Below are 21,040 nucleotides of genomic sequence, written 5' to 3' on the forward strand. Positions count from 1 at the left end.
ATAAAAGTTTGGGGCAGGGTGTTGATGTGAACAACAATGCCTTAAAATTATGCTGAATGTGGGCAACAAAGGAGCACAAAAATCATCTACTCGGGTTGGTATCTTGGAATATACGAGCGACTGCTGGATCAAGGAGAACTGGTTTCCTAACTCCTGCTGTTGGGATTTTTAACAAATGTGGCAGACTGTTTCTGCACTACAGGGGTATTGACGTGCTTTCATTTTACAGCCGCTTTCATTTGCATGTTTGGACATGCGTGTTCTTATCATACTTACAGATAACCTCATAAACTTTGCAGTACTGTTATAACATTGCGCCTTAAAATTAAGGTATTCATGTCGAATTGATCTGGTACGGTCACAAGGATAGGCCATTCAACCCCTTGAGCTTGGCTGATCGGATTGTGGCCTTTCCTGCCTAACCCCCACAATCCTAGGCTCCTTTGGTTGTATATTTTGTATCTCACATCTCTGCAGAGAGGACACAAGTTTCTAAGTCTGTAATGGTTATTCACAGTGCTTCAAAATGTCTACTCCAGTTTGTCGACAGTCTGTTTACTTTTCTCAGAGTCCACACCGAAGCTTAACTAATCAAGCAGAGTGAGCATCAGTAATAAACAGACTCACATCAGGAATAAACACACTCACAATCAAATACAGAGCAGTTAAGACCATAAGAAATAGGAAAAGGAGTAGGCTGTTCGATCCCTCTGCCATTTGATAGGATCGTGGCTGATCCAACATTCCTCATGCCCACTTTCCCGCCCTTACCCCATAACCCTGGATTCCTTCACTGATCAAGAATCTATCTCAGCCTTAAATATACACAAGGACTCTAACCCCACAGCTCTCGGGCAAGGTGTTCCAAAGACTCTCATCCCTCAGAAAATAAATTCTTCCTCATCTCAGTCTCACAATAAAAGGATGCCAATTTAAGACTATGCCCTTTGGTCTTAGACTCTCCGTGAGGGAAAACATCCTCTCAGCAGTTACCCTGTCAAGCCCTCTGCGAATCCTAAGTATCAAAGGACTTCTGGTGGCATGATGTGCGGGGAAGACGAGCCCGAGGTGGTGTCCGCTGGAAAACTGACGTTTCTGCCCTTTTTACCGGTCTTTTACTTCTCGGTAACTCTTGAAATATAGCGGGGAAGAGTTCTTCCTTCTCCGAGATGCCGAAGGGAGGTAGAGCCAAAAAGGTTTTGAGCCGAAACCCATCGACTGATTCTGATCTCAGGGATCTACTGGCGGTAAGATGGCAGAGGTAGCTTCTTCCTCTCCTACCACTCCACTAACGGACAAGGCTCTCACCAGCATTTTGGTAATCAAGCTGGATAAACACCGACAAAACTTGCGGTGAATCTTAAAGATCAATTGTAGCGGTTAGTGGACTCCATCTTGGGGGTGGACCGCCGATACTCACTCGTCCCAACTCCAGAGCTACTGACGCACAGGAAAAAGTTACAATTCGAACTGATATCTACCAGTAAGGCTGTGCATCAGTTATGGCGCTCCGGGGTACCTTCTATCATTAGAAGAAAGCCAGTCATCTTCTGGGTCATCAACTCAAGCGGCAGACTGTCTCTCGAGAGATTCCTATTATTTGTATTAAAGATGGCAATCTTGCTACCACTCCTCTCCAGGTCAATGCAGTTTTCAGATCATATTACCGTGACCTGTATGAGTGAGAACCCCCTTTGGAAAAAAATCAAGTATGACTAGCTTTCTGGATGGTTCGCATTTCTCGACTATCTAAGAAAGTAGGAGACAAGAATAAGATTCCCCATTATGCCTGGGAGAGATTTTAAAGTTCATTAGGCTGCTGCAATCCGGCAAAGCCCCAGGTCCTGATGGCTCCCCAGTGAGTTTTATAAACAGTTTTCGGAACAGCTCATACCCTTAATAATGGAGATTTTTAACGACTCACTGTCTCAGGGTTCATTGCCCCCGATTCTCACTCAAGCCTCAATTTCTTTGCTCCTTAAGGGTGACAAGGACCCAGTACAGTGTGATTCATACTGTACTGTGATTCATACTGTGAAGGGTAGGTCATGCCTCACAAACCTTATTGAGTTCTTTGAGAAGGTGACTGAACAGGTAGACGAGGGTAGAGCAGTTGATGTGGTGTATATGGATTTCAGCAAAGCGTTTGATAAGGTTCCCCACGGTAGGCTATTGCAAAAAATACGGAGGCTGGGGATTAAGGGTGATTTAGAGATGTGGATCAGAAATTGGCTAGCTGAAAGAAGACAGAGAGTGGTGGTTGATGGGAAATGTTCAGAATGGAGTACAGTCACAAGTGGAGTACCACAAGGATCTGTTCTGGGGCCGTTGCTGTTTGTCATTTTTATCAATGACCTAGAGGAAGGCACAGAAGGGTGGGTGAGTAAATTTGCAGATGATACTAAAGTCGGTGGTGTTGTCGATAGTGTGGAAGGATGTAGCAGGTTACAGAGGGATATAGATAAGCTGCAGAGCTGGGCTGAGAGGTGGCAAATGGAGTTTAATGTAGAGAAGTGTGAGGTGATTCACTTTGGAAGGAATAACAGGAATGCGGAATATTTGGCTAATGGTAAAGTTCTTGAAAGTGTGGCTGAGCAGAGGGATCTAGGTGTCCATGTACATAGATCCCTGAAGGTTGCCACCCAGGTTGATAGGGTTGTGAAGAAGGCCTATGGAGTGTTGGCCTTTATTGGTAGAGGGATTGAGTTCCGGAGTCGGGAGGTCATGTTGCAGCTGTACAGAACTCTGGTCCGGCCGCATTTGGAGTATTGCGTACAGTTCTGGTCACCGCATTATAGGAAGGACGTGGAGGCTTTGGAGCGGGTGCAGAGGAGATTTACCAGGATGTTGCCTGGTATGGAGGGAAAATCTTATGAGGAAAGGCTGATGGACTTGAGGTTGTTTTCGTTGGAGAGAAGAAGGTTAAGAGGAGACTTAATAGAGGCATACAAAATGATCAGGGGGTTGGATAGGGTGGACAGTGAGAGCCTTCTCCCGCGGATGGATATGGCTGGCACGAGGGGACATAACTTTAAACTGAGGGGTAATAGATATAGGACAGAGGTCAGAGGCAGGTTCTTTACGCAAAGAGTAGTGAGGCCGTGGAATGCCCTACCTGCTACAGTAGTGAACTCGCCAACATTGAGGGCATTTAAAAGTTTATTGGATAAACATATGGATGATAATGGCATAGTGTAGGTTAGATGGCTTTTGTTTCGGTGCAACATCGTGGGCCGAAGGGCCTGTACTGCGCTGTATTGTTCTATGTTCTATGTTCTATGTTCTATACCGACCCATCTCACTTTTGAATATGGACATCAAGCTGCTGGCTTGGCTGGAGCCTTGTCTCCTGGCATAATATCAGAGGACCAAAGGGGCTTTGTGAAGGGCCGACAATTGTCGACCAGTATTCAACGTCTTCTGAACATCATCCTCTCCCCTACACAGTTCCAGAACCTGGAGGTTATAGTGTCTTTGGATGCAGAAAAAGCATTTGAGAGGGTGGAATGGGACTATCTACTCGAGATTCTCGGGAGATTTGGATTCAGCCCTAAATTTCCTCCTGGATTATTCTGTATAATGTCCCTATGGCCAGTATTCGTACAAACACTGTATTCCCAGATTACTTTCCCTTGGGTAGGGACACTAGACAGGGCTGTCCTCTCGCCCCGCTGCTCTTTGCCTTGGCGATTGAGCCTCTCTCAACAGTGTTGAGAACCTCTGGTCAGTGGAGGGGTATCTGTCGGAATGGAATGGAGCATTGGATATCATTTTATGTAGATGACCTACTTCTGTACATTACAGACCCAACTCCCTCCAAAGAAAGCATAATTAGGACGCTCACTACATTTGGTACCTTTTTCCGGCTATAAATTAAAATTAGGTAGAGTGAGTGTTTTCCAATGAATCCAACTGCTGGAGGCAATTTAGTTCATTGCCATTTTGCCTCTCTTACACCAGTTTTTGGGGGTGAGTGTAGCCCATAATTAGGCCTCACTTCACAAATTAAACTACTCAAGCCTCATCAATGCAGAGGTGAAGCAGCCTCCCTCTGTCCCTGGCAGGTAGGATCCAAACTTCCCAGATTTCTATTGTCTTTCAAAGCATCCCTATTTGTTTGACCAAATCATTTTTTATTGGGATCAACAAATTGATTTTGGTTTTTATTTAACTAACTAACTAAATAAATAATCTTTACTGTCACAAGTCAGCTTACATTAACACTGCAATGAATTTACTGTGAAAATCCCCTAGTCGCCACATTCCGGCACCTTTTCGGGTACACTGAGGGAGAATTCAGAATGTCCAAATTACTTAATAGCACATATTTCAAGACTTGTGGGAGGAAACCAGAGCACCCGGAGGAAACCCACGCAGACACAGGGAGAACGTGCAGACTCCATACAGACAGTGACCCAAGCTGGGAATTGAACCTGGGACCCTGGTTTTGTGAAGCAGCAGTGCTAACCACTGTGCTACCATGCTGTCCTTTTGGGCGGGTGAGTGTCCCAGAGACCACAGTGCTCTGTTCCAGAGAGACAGCGGATTGAGAGGCTTGGCCCTCCAGAATATTTTGGTTTACTATTGGGCTGCCAAATTCAATCCTACAGTGGCTGAGTGGCCCTGACTCAGCTTGGGGCAAAATGGAGGCCTGTTCTTGCACCCCCTCTCGCCACGCTATAATTACTCCACCACTGCCTTTCTCCCCTGTGGGATTTTCTTCAAATCTTGTGGTGCTTTCTTACCTCAGGATTTGGAAACAGTTCTGGCAGCATTTCAAACTTCTCTCCCAGTCTTCTTTAGTCCCCTATTTGTAATAATAACCTCTTGTGCATTGTGGGGATCTATTAGTAGAGGGGAGTTTTGCCAGTTTTGAGGAGCTGGCTGACAAATTCCAGTTTGCCAGTTCCAACCTCTTTTGTTACTTTCAAATCCGTGACTGTTCTCGTACCCCGCCCCCCCCCCCCCCTCTCTCTCTCTCTCTCTCTCTCTTTGCTGAGGTGGATTTTGCTCTTGGTGCAGCCTGGCAGGGGGGTCTATTTCAGATCTTTATGGCCTTATCCTTTCATCCAATCCTGCCCTTTTAGATGGGGTGAGGGAGAGGTGGGAGAGAGAACTGGGTCCTGTGCTTACAGATGAGGCTTTGAGGGAAGCCATCTACAGGGTGAACTCCACTTCTTCCTGCCCCTAATTCAGTTTAAAGTATTACACAGGACGCATGGACCAGGCCTAGGATGAGTGGGTTTTTGCAGGATGTGGAAGACAAGTTGTTCACTTGTGCCAGCTAACCACACTCCCATGTTTTGGCCTTGTCCCAAACTCACTACCTTTTGGATTTCCTTTTTTTAGTACGATATCAGAGATTCTTCAGGTGGTTTTAGACCCTTGTCTACTAGTAGCCATATCAGGGGTCTCAGACTTACCAGTACTTCATTCTGGGGTAGGGGCAAATGTTCTCGCCTTTGCCTCTTTGGTGGCCAGGAGGCGAATATTGCTTGGCTGGAGATCTCCCACCCCACCCAGTGCATCCGCCTGGTTGGGCAATTTGGTGTCATTTCTGCACTTGGACAAAATTAAGTAAACTATCAGGGGGTCGGTGGGGAGGTTCTACCTGAGATACAACCATTTATCTCTTCCTTTAAAGATTTAGACACCGTCAGTTATTAGGGGGTTTAGTCTATAGTTGGGTTAGGTTTTATGTTGCAATTTTGATGAAAGATTGGTGTACAATGTTTTGACATTGTACTTGGACTTTTAGATCTTTGTTTGTTGATTGTTTATAATATGGTCAATGTTTGTTTATAAAATTTCAAGAACTAAGTTTGCAAAAACAAATAGAGGCAGGCAATTTTTGGGATGAAGAGAATGTTAGGTAGGCAGTTCAACTCTGAAAATGCCAAGTTTGCCACCAGTTTGGTTGAGCCTAAAATAATGGTTAGGCAGGGGTCGGTGTGAGTAGCAAGGGTGTGGAATTTATGGCAGCAGCTGAAGATTATGCCTTTGGTTGAGCCGTGTCAAAATCCAGTAACTCACTAAACAGCACTGTTTATCGCATGGACTGTAACAGTTGAAGAAGGCAGCTTGCCACCACCTTCTCAAGGGCAAATAGAGATGCAGGGTGTGGTGCAGGTTTATGCTGACTGGTATGAGGAAACAGAAGTATAAATGAAACAGTTAAAAACTGGGGCTTTAAAAAAACAATCATTTAATGGTTACAGAACAGAAGATGGCCATTCAGAACATCATGTCTGTGTCAGATCACTGTTAGAGAAACTCCGCTCTCTAACTCATCTTTTTGTAGACCTGCAATTTTTTTCTCTTCAGATACTTAGCCAATTTTAATAGAACAGGTACAACTTCTGGTGATACAATAGGCCTGTCTAAAATAAAGAGACTGGTAGTTAGAAACTTCACCCGTCCACATTTCCAAAAAGCCCAATTTCAGGTGTTTGCCCAGTACACACAGACTAGGAGTAGTGAATCATTCAGCCCCTCGAGCCTGCTCTGCAATTCGATTAGATCTTGGTTGATCTGATTGTGACCTCATCTCCACATTCCGCCCACCCCTGATAACCTTTGTCTCCCTTGTTAGCCAAGAGCCTACCTACCTCTGCCTGTAAATTATTCGCTGTCCCTGCCTCTACTGCTCTCTGGGGAAGAGAGTTCCAAAGATTCATGACCCTCACAGAAACAATGTCTCCTTATCTCCAGCTTGAATAGGAAACCTCTTATTTTTAAATTTGTTCTCGTCTCTCCAGTGTGGGATTCCTTTCAGCAGAGTGGCTCAATATACACGATCTACCATTGTCAAATATTGTAGATTCAGAATATGTATTTGTTAGCAGCTCTACACAAGATCAGTTTCTGCGTTCTTTGGTACCTCCCCCAAAATGCTGTATCCGTACACACCCCCACCCTATCCCGACTCTCTGCTCAATAACAAATTACTTAATGTGCTCACTCGAACAATTTGGAACAGCTCTCCAGTTAGTATTCAAATACATGCAAAATGGTAAGATAATACCAAAACAGAAGACATACTTGCGGCATTTTCATGCTTTACAAAAAAGCATCAAAACTGTGGTTAAGTAAATCCGTAGTTATTGTTATACGTGTCGGACCCAGCGGGGGGGATGATAGAGGTTATGCGAATTTTGAGGGGTTTCGGGGATTTCTCGGGGTATAGGCTAAACATGGGGAAGAGTGAATTATTTGTGATACATCCAGGGGACCAGAGTAGAGAGATAGAAGGCTTGCCTCTACGGAAAGTGGAAAGAAACTTCCGATACCTGGGGATTCAGATCGCTAGGAGCTGGGGAACCTTGCACAGACTTAATCTGACACGGTTGGTAGAACAAATGGAGGAGGACTTCAAGAGGTGGGACATGCAGCCTCTATCGCTGGCGGGCAGGGTGCAAACAATTAAGATGATGGTCCTCCCGAGGTTCTTATTTGTATTTCAATGTCTCCCTATATTAATCACCAAGACCTTCTTTAATAAAATAGACAGGAGCATCACGAGCTTCGTGTGGGCAGGGAAAGTTCCGAGAGTAAGGAGGGGGTTCCTTCAGCGTAGTAGGGACAGAGGAGGATTGGCACTACCGAACTTGGGCGATTACTATTGGGCCGCCAATGTGGCAATGATACGTAAATGGATGATGGAGGGTGAGGGAGCGGCGTGGAAAAGACTGGAGAGAAAGTCCTGTAAAGGGACGAGTTTAGAGGCGCTGGTGACGGCGCCGCTACCGATCTTACCTAAAAAGTTTACCACGAACCCGGTGGTGGCGGCAACATTGAATATCTGGGGACAGTGGAGGCGACAGAGAGGGGTGCGGGGAGCCCTGGTGGGGTCCCCAATCAGGAACAACCATAGGTTCGCCCCAGGAAGAATGGATGGAGGATTTCAGAGCTGGTACCAGTTGGGAATTAGGAAGGTGGGAGATTTATTCATAGATGGGACTTTTGCGAGCTTGGGAGCATTGGAGGAAAAGTATAAGTTGCCCCGGGGAAATTTCTTGAGATATATGCAGGTGAGGGCGTTTACTAGACAACAGGTGAGGGAATTTCCGTTGCTCCCGACACAGGGGATACAGGACAGGGTGCTTTCAGGGGTGTGGGTCGGAGAGGGCAAGGTGTCAGAGATTTACCGAGAGATGAGGGAAGAGGGGGAGGAGTCGGTGGGCGAACTTAAAGGAAAGTGGGAAGAAGAACTAGGGGAGGAGATAGAGGAGGGTATGTGGGCTGATGCCCTAAGCAGGATAAATTCCTCTTCCTCATGCGCCAGGCTTAGCCTGATTCAATTTAAGGTGCTACATAGAGCACACATAACGGGAGCAAGATTGAGCAGGTTCTTTGGAGTGGAGGACAAATGTGGGAGGTGTGGCGGGAGCCCAGCAAACCACGCACATATGTTTTGGGCGTGCCCGGCACTGGAAGGGTATTGGAAGGGAGTGACGGGAGTGATTTCGCGGGTGGTGAAGGCCGGGTCAAACCAGGCTGGGGGTTAGCTCTATTTGGAGTTGCGGAAGAGCCGGGAGTGCAGGAGGCGAAAGAGGCCGACGTTGTGCCCTTTGCGTCCCTAGTAGCCCGGCGCAGGATCCTACTCATGTGGAAGGAGGCGAAACCCCCCAGACTGGAGGCCTGGGTAAATGATATGGCGGGGTTCATTAAACTGGAGCAGATAAAGTTTGCCCTGAGAGGATCGGCTCAAGGGTTCACCAGGCGGTGGCAGCCATTTCTCGACTACCTAGGGGAACGTTAGAGGGAAGACAGATGACCAGCAGCAGCAACCCAGGGGGAAGGGGGGGGGGATTTAGTTTAGTTTAGGTCAAAGATAAAGGGGTTTTGTTACTTGTGTATTGTTAAAAATTTCTGTATTGTTATTGTTGCGTTTGCTTTGTAAGAGGGGAAAAATTGTTGCTTGGGAAAAAAATTTCAATAAAACATATTTTTTAAAAAAGTAAATCCGTAGTAAAATGATAACTTTTGTAAACAATCATTCCAAAATTTAAAGAACTCACTAGAATTATTTACTGTTTTCCAAAAATTACATCGCAAGTCAATTAAGTATTCTTTAGAATAAAACCTTGATAAAATTATAAACACTTTCCGCAGTATAAATTTCCGAGTCACAGGCCACTTAATAACCACTAAACAGTTAATGCCAGGAACTGAGCAAATTCAACTGCAAATTCACTTTGCAAGATAATTATTTATTTTAAATTCTCTATGAATGCTACAACTAAGCCAAAAGTCTGTCCACCCCGGAGCTGAAAGCGGCAAAAGCAAAGTCTCGTCTTGTTAAATTCCGTACACTCCAAAACATATTTTCAGAAATTTAGCTTTCCTTTGTTTGTAACCCACATATCTGCTTCATTACCAAAGCTGCCAACTTCCAGCTCTGTAACAACGCCCTGCTCTGCCCTGACCTTAACTCAGCTGCTGCGGAAACTCTCGTCCATGCCTTAGTTACCTCAAGATTAGACTTATTTCAATGTATTTCAGACTGGACTCCCATCTTGCACCCTCCATAAACTGGGGTTCATCCAAAAGTCCTTCATTTGGCTGCTCGCTGGCCTACATGGCCGCAACACCTTGAAAATTCTCATCCTTGCTTTCAAATCCCTCCAAGCTATCAATGCTCCTCCAACCAATTCTGGCCTCTTGCACATCCATTATTCCACCATTGATGACCATGCCTATAGCTGCATAGGCCCTAGCCTCCCTAAATCTCACCACCTCTCTCTCTTTCCTCTGTTTTAAGATGCTTCTTAAAATCTCTCTTTAATCAAGCTTCTGGTCACACATCTAAATATCCTCTTGGATATGTCTCAGTGTCAAATTTTGTTTGATAACACTTCTGTGAAGGGCCTTGGGATGTTTTAACACATAAAATGCGCTACAATGTTGTCGAGAGGAAAGCAGAATGGAATCTGCAATTTTCATGGTTTGATCAGCATCTTAATAAAATAACCCAGGAAACACTGGGTATATATGAGATTGCTCATATTTTTATATTCCTGTTTCAGTAACGAACAATTCTTCCTTTAAAACTCATGTATACAAATGAAGCAGTCCTCACATTCATGCTAGTTTATTTGTAGGAGATAATAATAATAATAATAATAGCTTGTCACAAGTAGGCTTCAATAAAGTTACTGTGAAAAGCCCCTAGTCGCCACATTCCAGCGCCTGTTCGGGGAGGTTGGTACGGAAATTGAACCCGTGCCGCTGCCTTGTTCTGCATTACAAGTCAGCTATTTAGCCCACTGTGCTAAACCATCGCCTGATTTAGAATTAAAAGAATTCATCTCTTTTCTTTCACCAGACTGAAAACTAAAATATAAAGCATCTAAATTTGAATGCAAATAAAATTTTATTTGAATAGTATGGTAGTCTGTGTAGAGGTATTACGGTACCTGGTAATGCTGGAACACCATTGGTAGATATTGTATGTTTCCTATTGGTCAAGCTGTATGGTAGTTCCGCCCTGCAAGGCGGGGTATAAGAGCCCGTGCCGTCCCAGCAGCCTTCATTCTGTACCTGAGCTGCTGGGGGAAACATCTAGCTTATTAAAGCCTTCAGTTGGACTACAACCTCGCTTTAGTGGTCATTGATCGTGCATCAAATAGTTTGTACAATATTTTTGCCTTTTTAGGTGAATTCCATGCGGTAACATTTCCTTAATGAAAGGTGCACCCCATTAAGTTAGATCTTTCAGAAGAACACAAAAACAATTTTTGTGCCCTTGTTATTTGAGATGGGGTGGCCAAACGGTCACAAAATGTCAGTGATCCAGTTTTTACTTTGACCGTAAGGAATCTAAAAACATTACAGCGCTACACGTGATGTCAGAAGACCTCCCTAAAGCATTAGGTAAAATCATACTTCTGGTGTTATTCAGTATTAAACACAGTATTATACACACAGAGGGCAATAATCGTTTTCTAGTAGCAATTTAAATGTTACCTTTTATTTGCATGTGATAGATATCAAAAAACAGATATCTGGGTGATAACATTTCATAGAATTTACAGAATTTCATAGAATTTACAGTGCAGAAGGAGGCCATTCGGCCCATCGAGTCTGCACCGGCTCTTGGAAAGAGCACCCTACCCAAGGTCCACACCGCCACCCTATCCCCATAACCCAGTAACCCCACCCAACACTAAGGGCAATTTTGGACACTAAGGGCAATTTTGGACACTAAGGGCAATTTAGCATGGCCAATCCACCTAACCTGCACATCTTTGGACTGTGGGAGGAAACCGGAGCACCCGGAGGAAACCCACGCACACACGGGGAGGATGTGCAGACTCTGCACAGACAGTGACCCAAGCCGGAATCGAACCTGGGACCCTGGAGCTGTGAAGCAATTGTGCTATCCACAATGCTACCGCGCTGCCACATGTCATAAGAATAAACAAAACCAAATGTCACAAATCACAGGAGCAAAGCACAAGCAGTTTGCTGCCATCATCTGACCCCAAGATGAGACTTAAATAATGTATGGTCACTCACTTCTATTCTGATCTGTGTCAGTTTTCTGCTAACTGTAGCGATCAGTCTGCCCCATAAGCTAATGTATTTTCTCTACGAAAGGAGTTTTCGTCTCATAGGACCTTCTGGCTTTAGAGTCAAAGGTCTGCATAAATCTTCAAATTTAAGTTGTGCCCATAAGTAGAGCCATAAACACCTTATCTGACCTAGTTTGTTCATGGTAGGAGAGTGCCTCACACATCACCTTTCGTCTAATAAATTTTGAAATCCAACGACTGAGCAGCTTTTCCTCATTTCCTATTAACTGGGCCTTTGGGTTGATTTTCCTGTTGTTCATAAGGGATCTGTTCCACTTTCCAGGCTGGTCTTCCTGGAGCACAGATTATACAAATTAAAAGATTAGGCCTGTCTATTCAAATTATTTTGATCTTAAAATAAGCGATGTGTTAAATGGAGATTGAAAGACTGAATGAAAACAGGTTTTTAAAACCTTTGAATTCCCAGGCAAGATACTCAGCCCTGCTGACCAGAAAGCGGCAGCTTTTTTATAGTCAGTCTGTGCAGAGTTAAATTATGTCAGCTACTTCAATTGGTCAGGATGCCCCCTTTGGAGATATGGGGAAAAGGAGGAAGGGAGAAAATATAAAATATAAACCCCAGGTTCCTATTTCTGATAAATTTTCACCTCTCCTAGAAAATGTGCATAGGCAGGACACCAGTGGCCTTTTTTCAGTACTGCAAGCACTTCGGAGCATTGCATTTTACAAAAGATGTTGGTCTTGGAGGAAGAGCAACATTGATTTAACAGAATTATCCCTGGACTCCAAGGGATAAATTTCACAAACTAAGGGTATATTCCCCACAACCTAGATGGTAATGGGGTTACTTAATCGAATGGTAGACAAAACTACCTCCGCTGGTTTGGAAGTCTAGCACCAGGTGACATAGTCTAAAAGCATTATGGGACCTTTCAGGGGTGAAATTAGGAAAAACGTCTTCATACAAAAAGTGTAGCAGAAGTTTGGAACTCTCTTCCTCAAACAGCAATTAACATTGTTAAATTTAAAACAGGGATTGATAGATTTTTGTTCACCAAAGATATTAAAGGATAATGGCAGTTATTATCATAGAATTTACAGTGCAGAAGGCCATTCGTGTCTGCACCAGCCCTTAGAAACCCAGTAACCCCACCTAACCACTTTTTGGACACAAAGGGCAATTTAGGCTGGTCAATCCACCTAACCTGCATATCTTTGGACTATGGAAGGAAACCCACGCAGACATGGGGAGTGCGTGCAGACTCCGCACATAGTGACCCAAACAGGAACATAACCTGGGATCCTGGCGCTGTGAAGCAACAGTACTAACCACTGTGCTACCGTGCCGTCCGATGGAGCGAGATCTCAGGTCAGCTATCATCTCATTGAATGGTACAAGGGGCTAAATGGCCTACTTCTGTTCCTATGTCCCTCTATACTTGACAATATCATGGACATATTTATGTAACCCCAAGTGGATAGTTTTAAGCAAATCAGGGATGAATTTTCTACTGAAATTAATTAGCATACTATAAACTATAACAGAGACATATAAGCTATATTACCAGTTAAAACTTGCAGCAATACACATGGGGAGTCAGACCAAGTGTGTTTAGTCAGATGAAGAAATAACTGGACGAGAGCTTGCAATTGTACTCCGGTCTCCACTTTTAAGTCATATTCATTCCTTTGATTTGATACTATTTATAGGTAAATAGCAAACCTTTCAGCAATCTGGAAGTATGAGTTGAGGAACAGAGAAAAACAAACTAACAGTGTTACTTTAGCATGGCCATTTATGTAGTAGTTTCCATCATAAATAAGGACATTGAGATTTATAATGGACGCATGCAGTCATACGATTCAATATACATTATAGATGGGCAAGTGTGTTTTCTAACTGGCTAGAAGGTAAGTACTGTGATTCAGTACAATTCAACCTTGCCCCTCGCCTGAGGTGTGGTGAACCTCGGGTAAACCACCATCAGTCAGCTCTCCCCTCAAAAGGGGAAAGCAGCCTATGATCATCTGGGACTATGGTGACTTTACCTTTACTGTGGTGAGCAGAGATATATAGGGGCCCAAGATCAGAAATCACTATAAGCTCGTAGACAGTTACAAAAAGATAAGCTAATGGAATTTTGGCTTTTATCTCAAATTGCTTGGATTACAATGGGATGGAAGATATTTTACAGATGTAGAGGGCTCCAGTTAGATACAAACCTGGGCTCCACAGTTGACATCAGGTGTTGGGGGAGGACGCAGGGTTTATTGGTGGGGTTAGGGTGCAATATGGTTTCATCCCCACAACCCAAAGATGTGCAGGGTAGGTGGATTATTTATTTTTAAATAATTTTTATTGTCACAAGTAGGCTTACATTAACACTGCAATGGAGTTAAATTGCCCCTTAATTGGGAAAAAAATAATTGGGTAATCAATTCTTTTTGAATTATTTAAAAATAACACCATAATTTGTCAGTTGTATAGGGAAACTACTTTCAAGAGTTTTCTTTTGGATCAGCTGTTCAGAAAAGTTTATCTTCGCGCCAGTACTTGCATGTACAGGATATTGTAGTTAGTGCTAATCTTCATGTCAAATAGGCTAATGCTGCACATCTGAAACACAAGACATAGGGCGCGATCTACCTGAATGGGGACAGAGTCCTATTGCACGAGATTAGGCAGGTGTTTCCCGGTGCTTAGAACGGCGAGTAGCACCCCGCTATCTAATGCCCATCAGGGTAGATCGGGGACCTCTCCGGGAACTCTCCGATTACGCCGCACTTAGCCCCATTTTCTGCACTAAGGGGCTCTCTCACCAGAACTCTTCAGTGTAGCGAGAGTCGGGGAGACACCCCGATCTCTCGAGCCCCCAACCTGACCCCCGAAACCGCCCCTGCACCCCTCAACTCACTATAAGGGGTACCTATGTAGTGCCAGGCTAGCACCCAGAGCAGGAGGCATGCACCTGGGGGTCTCCAGTACCCTGTGAGATCCCACGTGTGCTGTTCTGTCTGGTTCCCATTTGTGGAGACCCGCACTGATCGGCACTCGCCCGAGGTCTCAAAGGCAGGAGTTAGAATCCACACCTTGGTTAGAGTTTGGGAATGCATATTAGAGTGACACTAGCTGTCTCGCTCTAATATGCATATTTTCCAGAAAGTGATCCCACCCAAAATGGGGCGGATTCACATTGCGACATCTCGCAAGATCACGTTATATCTCGCAAGGCATGGGAGCCATGTAGATCCCGGGAGTGGGATCTCCTGGCATCTACCGGCTGCGTTGCGCTGGACCGCTTTTTAGGCGCAATGCGCCTGGTATATCCCACCCAGAATAAATAATGGTGTTACTTTGAAAAGTAAAATGACAGATAAGCTTTTACTTCCACCATAACCCTGCTTCCACCAATTTGCCACCAAATCACTTTCTTCCTCAACTGAAGGTTGATTGGTTGTGGTTCTCGCTGGACAAACAGGTGAAAATGTACAGAATTGAGGCAGTCAGCCTCGGAGGAGAAAAGGAAAAACTTGACATCGACTCCTTGAATTATGGTATTTACCAGATTTTGAGAGGTGTACTGATACAGATGTTGGAATAGACATTTCTGACATGTTAGCTGGAAGATTTATAATGACAAGCAACTTTGCAAAGGTAAAAAGTTAAAAAAATAAAGACATCAGAATCGTCCCAGATTTGGGAATTTGCTTCACACTCTAGCACTTCATCATAACTGCTCTACACGCATGCTACAGAGTTAGGCAATACGCACCATAAGGCTTCAACGAGCATGACATTTAGCTAATATCTGCCTTTGTGCAAGTCAAGATTGAAATGGAACATGAGGTTCAGTCAGCAATTTCCTTGAAATTATATTTGCAAAGACACTTTTCCAGCCTATATAACACTGTTAGTTTAAAAACCATTCATATCTTTCGATTTTCTTTAATGCATAATCCTCTCATACCAAATGTGGCTCAATCCCATCTGTTGCAGCACTTTAATGCAAATTCTCGCAGGTCTCATTCTCAGAAGAGATTGTAAAATCATGACCCAAAGTGGCATCATTCAATCTCACTTAGAAAAGTGCATTTTACCATTTATCAATAACTCTCATCAGGGATTCAATAAAAGCTCATTCCACTCTCGTCATGTGCTGATCATCAAGCAGCACAGAATCTAGTAGACTTGGTTATTCACCAAGCTGCCAAAACTTCTGTTCCAACTGATCTGAGACAAAAGGAATGGCCTGAATGAACCATCCCCTCCAAACACACAACACAAGCAGAGTAAAACTTTGCATACGAGAGGACTACAATACCAAAGCTCAAAAATATTCTTTTTTGGAATATTAATATAAAAGCAAATTACTACAGGTGCTGGAATCTGAAACAAAAACAGAAAATACTAAACAATCTCTGCAGGTCTGACAGTGTCTGTGGAGAGAAAGGGGAGCTAACGTTGACAGTCTGGATGACTATCAATTTTTAAAAAATATTGTTCGCTTTGGACAAGTCTGATCAGAGTCCTGCAGCCATGGTTTTCTATCTGTAGCATAATTAGATACTACTGTGTATCATAGCATAGATTGGAAACTCCGCACTCATCACAGCTCCTTTAAAGATCTCCATGGTGAACCTGCTCAGGAACAAAAACATTGAACATCTGCAACAAAATACCTTGCGATTCAGGTCACCTACCAACACCACAACATTCCTTTGAATCTCACAGTTGTAGCAAAATGTTGATTGATCCATTAAATTTAAATGCAGATGATCTCTGCCATCCTTGCCCTCAAGTGCATCTAATAGGCACTAATCATTTTTTACCCCGGATGTTCCCTATTCCTATGGGATGCTAGCCGGGATAATCATCAATTCAATAGCCAAACCTACTTTTCTGATTCACTCCTGTTGTGTATTCATGTTTGTTCCTAGTTGGAACAAGGTCACTTTAAGAGTTCTACCACGTGATGGACCAATGACATCATCGGCAGTTTAGGCGGGCTAACAATCAGTCTATTCTTTTATTTAATATTTTTATTCAAGGCTTTTTCAAATTATTTAGAAAGCAGAGAACACAAGTAACCATCATCAACAAACAGTGGCTATTACAAAACACCTGCAATGTCCCAACCCGATCGATTTTCCAATGATTAAAAAACACAAAAACAAGGGCAGCATGTGGGGCAGTGGTTAGCCCTCGGACTACGGCTCTGGGTCTCTGTCCGTGTGGAGTTTGCACATTCTCCCCATGTCTGCGTGGGTTTCACCCCCACAACCCAAAGGTGTGCAGGCTAGGTGGATTGACCAAGGGATCGAACCTGGGGCCTTGGCGCCGTGAGGCAGCAATGCTATCCACTGCACCACTGTGGTGCCTGTCTGTACACCACTTTAAACTGAATGAGGCTTAGCCTCACACATGAGGATGTCGAATTTACCCTTCGCAGGGCCTCACTCCATTGCCCCACCTCAAATACACACCCAGCTCCTCCTCCCATTTTACATCCTCCACCGGGCCCTCTCCCCTTCCGTCAATTCCCTGTATATGTCTGAGATCCTACCCTCCTCTACCTCGTCCTCCGCCAGAATGTTTTCATGCAATGGGGGTGGCAACCTCGGTGATGTGGCCAACCACATTCTAAAATCCCCGACTTGTAATTACTGAAACCCATTATATCTTGGCAACTGGAACTCCTCCTCCAACTCCACAAACCTACCCCCCCCCCCCCCCAATGTTCATGTCCCTAAAACACCCTATCCCCACCTGCTCCCACACCTTAGATGTAGAACCCAGCCCTGCCAGGATAAATCTATGATTGCCACAAATCGGCACCCACAATGACAGACCCTCCATCTTAAAATGTTGCCTGCACTGATTCTGCACTGAACGATGAAACCACCACCGGGCTTGTGGAGTACCTAGCCTGCGAGAACAGAAGCGCCAGTAACAGTGCCCTCAAGCTCGTCCCTCTACACGAGGCCTCCTCCATCTTCCCCCACACCAACATCTCCTCCACTTCCTGACCTTTTCAACATTTGGTGCCCAGTAATAATTCAGCAAGCTCGGCAGAGACAACCCCCCCTCACCGCCTGTCCCTCTCCAAATACACCCCCCTAATCTGGGGACCTTGCCTGCCCATATAAACTCAGACATCATTCTATTCATCCTTCCAAAGAAAGACTTGGGCACAGAAATCAGGAGATTCTGGAAAATAAACAGAAACTTTGTCAACACCGTCATCTTTACTGTCTGGACACTCTCAGCCAATGAAAGGGGTAGAATATCCCACCTCTTAAAATACTCCTTCACCCCCTCCACCAAGTTCGCCAAATTCAACTTATGCAAATAGGCTCAACTATGTGCCACCCATCTACCCAAATATAGAAAACTCTGCTTGACCAGCCAAAACTGCAACTTCTCCAAGTCCCTCTCCCGCACCCGAGCATTGACCAGGAACATCTTGCTCTTTCCTACATTGAGATTGTACCCTGAGAATAACACAGAGTCTGTTAATATCCCCATAATCCGAACCATCATCTCCACCGGATCCTCTGTGACATGTAACAAGTTGTCCACATACAGGGAGACTGATGTTCCATTCCCGCCCCCTCTCAATGCCCCTCCAACATCCCACCCCCCGAAGCCCAAAGTGTCATTGCCAAAGGCTCGATCACCAACGCAAAAAGCAACAGAGATAACGGACATCCCCGCCTCGTTCCCTGGTGCAGATGGAAATATCCCCCAACTAATATTATTCGTGCATGGGGGCCCTGTACAACAACTGAATCCAATCCACAAATCCAAACCATCCCAGCACCTCAAACAAATAATAATAATCTTTATTATTGTCACAAGCAGACTTACATTAACACTGCAATGAAGTTACTGTGAAAATCCCCAAGTCGAGGCCTTTGCCTCCCTGGTGGCATGGAAGTGAAATATAAGGGCCGAGAATCCTATATACGGATAGCTAGGATTAGAGCGGGGGGGAAGGTGGGTATGTTCGGTTTTTATTTCAGTGCATTATGTTATTGTGGGGTTTTTGCGTGTGTTGTTGTTTAGAATGTTAAAATGTTAAAATTATAAATGCCTCAGTAAAAAAAAATAATCTCCGAGTCGTTCTCCAAGTGTCTGCATGGGTTTCCTCCGGGTGCTCCAGTTTTCTCCCACAAGTCCTGAAAGATGTGCTTGTTAGGTGCATTAAACATTCAATTCTCCCTCAGTGTCCCCGACCAGGCGCTGGTGTGGCGACTGGGGGATTTTCACAGTAATTCATTGCAGTGTTAATGTGAGACTACTTGTGACACTATTAAAGATTATTATTATTACAATTGGCCAGCACCTGTCACACCAAACCCTAAGCTGAGAAAGGGAAGGAGTGGAGAGCTTCTGCTTGCTATCCAGAGATCCGAGTACATCTTCCAACAGGAGTGAGGCCAAATTAAGAATGGATGTGGTGATTTAGATTCTCGACAACTTCTCTCCTCTGTGTGGGTCCCACCCCACAACCCAAAAAGATGTGCAGGGTAGGTGAATTGGCCACGCTAATTTGCGCCTTAATTGCAAAAAAAAAAACGAATTGGGTACGAATTTTAAAAAATAGAGCCCCCCCCCACCCCCACCCCACCCTCCTCCAGTCAAACTGCTCTCCAAATTTCCAAATTAATGTTCACATACGATAGAAGCAAAATATTGCAGATGCTGGAAATCTGAACTAAAAACATGAAATATTAGAAAATCTCGACATGTCTAGCAGCATCTGTGGAGAGCTTCAAGTCCATAAGACGCTTCTGAATATGAAATTAAAACATTAACTTGGTCTCCACTGATTCTGCCAAGCCTGCTGAGTTTTGCCAGCATTTTCTGTATTCATCAAACAATAGATAGCTGGGTGAGGTACCAGAAGGCAGCTGACGCCTATGAAACTCAATTCCAACAAGAATTCAGTCTATTTACGAGCAGAGAAAAAGGGGGGGGGGAGGATGAAAATGAACAATTGCAAGTATATCTGAGGTCCCAGACCTTGCTTTAATGTGGGATTTTTATTTTTTTTAATGATTCCACCTTCTTGTACACTGGGTTTTCAGAGTCATTTTGTAAAATCATTGAAACTGTTTTGTTAATTAAAAGTCAAGCTTTCAAGAAATAGACACTTTGAAACTGATTTACTGCGCAAAAGAAGGCCATTCAGCCAGTCCATTCTGACATACGAGCTACCACTTCTTTTGAAGGGTTGAACTTCTTAGACTGGACTATTCTTCTTTTGGCCTTAAGTAGGCATGGATCTCCCAGTGTTTGCGTGGGTTTCGCCCCCACAACCCAAAGATGTGCAGAATAGGTGGATTGACCATGCTAAATTGCCCCTTAATTGGAAAAAATTAATTGGGTACTCTAAATTTTTTATTTTTTTTAAAGTAGGCATGGATCTATTTGTCTCCTCAACGCATGCAGTTCTATTGGAAAGTCTTCAGAGACTGTAAAGAACTGAAGGTGGATCATTTTAAACAAAGAAAATACTGAAATCGGGAACAAAACAGAATAAAGATGATTTCCTGAGGTATGGCTTTATTAATTGTGCCAATGCAAATCAGGATGCAAAGGCTGTGTGTGTTATATGCAGGGATGTACTGGCAAATGAGAGTTTAAAACCTTCAAAACTTCAACAGCATTTGAAGACGAAGCATGGCGAGTTAGAGGACAAGCCTCTTGATTTGTTTCCAAAGGATGCAGTGTGAACTTAAATCATCAGCTTAAGTCCTTAGCAGAAATATAACATTGAATGACAAAGCAAGTGAGATCATGAGGATCTAGCAGGCTCACCTGCCGCATCAAAGGCAAGCGAAAATAGTGGGCCGCGAAGGACGGCCAGCGTGGGCCGCGAAGGACGGCCAGCGTGGGCCGCGAAGGACGGCCAGCGTGGGCCGCGAAGGACGGCCAGCGTGGGCCGCGAAGGACGGCCAGTTGGTAAAAGTGGGTCCTGGGGAAAAAAGTTTGAAAAACACTGGTCCAGAAAGCTAGTTCCCGAAAGATACTCTGACCATTAATTTTTGGGAAATACTTTTATTAAAATGTTCAAACCCAGTCACGAGGATGTGCTTTCTTTGAAAAAAACAATATAATTTCTAAGTTTCCTTTTCTGGCTGGATTTTTTTTTTTAAAAAGCTGAAAGCCTCTAAAGGACAGTGGAGACTACCAGACGGCTACAATATACAGCTTGCGTTGCACCAAATGGGATGTGGGAAAAAGACACTCAACTCACTGGGGAGTGTGAAAGACTCCATCTTCTTTTGGCTTCACTCTATCCTGAAACTATTTAGGGAGGAGCATAGTGGTAATATCACTGGACTAGTAAACCAGAGGCCCAGACAAATTCTCTGGGAACATGGGTTCAAATGCCACCATGACAGCTGGTGGAATTTAATTTCAATTAATAAAATCTGGAACTGAAAACCAGTCTCAGTGACGGCAACCATGAAACTATTATCGATTGTTGCAAAAA

At 44.1% G+C, this 21,040-nt stretch overlaps 1 protein-coding gene across 2 annotated transcripts in view; it reads right to left on the bottom strand.

Annotated features, from left to right (window-relative positions):
- zdhhc8b (zDHHC palmitoyltransferase 8b) overlaps positions 1-21,040 on the bottom strand; it is a 357,552-nt gene that overhangs the window by 209,761 nt on the left and 126,751 nt on the right. The window lies entirely within an intron of this gene.

Source organism: Scyliorhinus torazame, chromosome 1 (genome assembly GCF_047496885.1).
Source record: "Scyliorhinus torazame isolate Kashiwa2021f chromosome 1, sScyTor2.1, whole genome shotgun sequence".
In the NCBI taxonomy this organism is placed as follows: domain Eukaryota; kingdom Metazoa; phylum Chordata; class Chondrichthyes; order Carcharhiniformes; family Scyliorhinidae; genus Scyliorhinus; species Scyliorhinus torazame.